This window comes from Fulmarus glacialis, unplaced genomic scaffold, assembly GCF_000690835.1.
Source record: "Fulmarus glacialis isolate BGI_N327 unplaced genomic scaffold, ASM69083v1 scaffold2521, whole genome shotgun sequence".
In the NCBI taxonomy this organism is placed as follows: Eukaryota; Metazoa; Chordata; class Aves; order Procellariiformes; family Procellariidae; genus Fulmarus; species Fulmarus glacialis.
Window position 1 is genome coordinate 1,262 of NW_009190717.1, and position 1,731 is coordinate 2,992.

The following is a 1,731-nucleotide window of genomic DNA, read 5'->3' on the forward strand; positions in this document are numbered from 1 at the left end:
GAGGTGTAGCAGTACCCTGCAGGACACCTTCTCTCTGAAATGAGCTTCGTTTTTATCTGTTTGGAATTACCCCCTGCAGGAGACCTTCTCTCTGAAATGAGCTTCGTTTTTATCTGTTTGGAATTACCCGTAGATTGATCTTTGCTTTTTCCTGGTGAGGTTTGCTGTTGGGAGTGCTGGTATTCAGCCTGGGGGTCCTTCACGGCTCCTCACCTCCACGACTTGCTATTTAACTCCCGCTGTGTCTGGGCCCTGTTATTTTGGTTGGGGTTTTGGAAAAAACCAAACCTGGTAGGGGTTAGGTTTGGCATAGGGGGTTACTCTGGAATTGCAATAAATTCTGCTAGCGTTAAATCCAGACCAAAACCAAAAATAAGACTCCATCTGAAAGTCATATGTAAGCTTAAATAAGTGAATTGCCTGCAAATCTGCAAGTCTCATAATTACGTGTAACACAGAATATACTCCATCGCTTTGCTTAATTAACGTAAATTAATAACGTGAAATCTTTTCGGTTCTGCCAAAAGGTGGCAGCCTGCATCCTGGCTTCAGGATCCGCTCAGTTCGGGCGGGAATGGCTGGAGGTGTCGGCTTGGCAAATGTTTCTGTCTGCAACTCACTGACCTCCGAAACGGGATCAGTTCAGGCTGGATATATGGCAGGAGAAAGAAAGAAAAGCTCTGAAGGAGCCCGAGATTCGCTGGAGGAAACCCAGCGCCCCAGGAAGTGGTGGGAAGGTCTCGCGGGGCTGGTTTCTCTCCGTCCCCGTGTCTGGGGGAGGGAGAGCAGCGGTGGGATGGGGCTCGAGCTGCACCGAGACACGTCACCCCAAACTGGAAACCTTTGAGGAACCGGCTGCACGGGCAAACCCCGCGGTGATGGGACGGGGCGAAGGCAACGGCTGGGCTGAGGGTTTCTGCGTGTTTGGGGGCACGGAGCCGCGCTGGAGCATTTCTCTGCTCCTTCGGGTGCCTGGTTAACGATGCAATTATTTGTTCATATGAAAAGCTTTGTGATGTACCTAAATACTGCAGATCGGCCCGTTTTCTGATGTTTTCCGTATGTGGGTCCCTGCAGCCATCCAGGAGCTCTTGCCCAGCACGTTGGTGCCCATCTAGACTAGGCACCCTTCAGCCCTGTCCCCAGTAGGTCAGGAAAGCAGAAAAAAATTGCGGCCACTGCATTATTTCTTCTGCTGCTTTATTCTCGCGGTCAGACGCCTTTGCACGAGCTGACCCGCCGGTTTCCAGCAGCGAGATCACATTTTGAAGTAGCGCCGGAGGACACCATCAAATAATTTCTGGTGTTAGAGCAGGCTTCCCCCCATCAAAGGGCATTTCTTGGCAGCCGTGTTTCAGAGGAAGGGCTGCGGGGAACAGCGCTGCAAGCGGCAAAACCCCCTTGCATTTTGGCCGCGTTCTTCGTTGCACGGCAAAGATGAGTGAGAGACCTGGGGACTGCTGCACGCAAAGACTTAATTGAATTTTCCAGGCCAGTTAGAGACAAGAAGACATCAAAGGGTGAAAATTGCTCACCGAGCTCCTTTGATTTATGGTGTCTTAATTGACCGAGCCGCTGCCTGGGGGGTGAAGAGCAAGGCGAGCTGCTGCTGCAGCCCTGCTGCTCCCTGGATGGAGAACAGGGCTTTGCTGTGGGGCCACCGTCACTGCCAGGGGGAACGTGGACCTCTGCCACCTCTGGAACCAGGGGGTCAGAGCTGGGCAGCCGAGG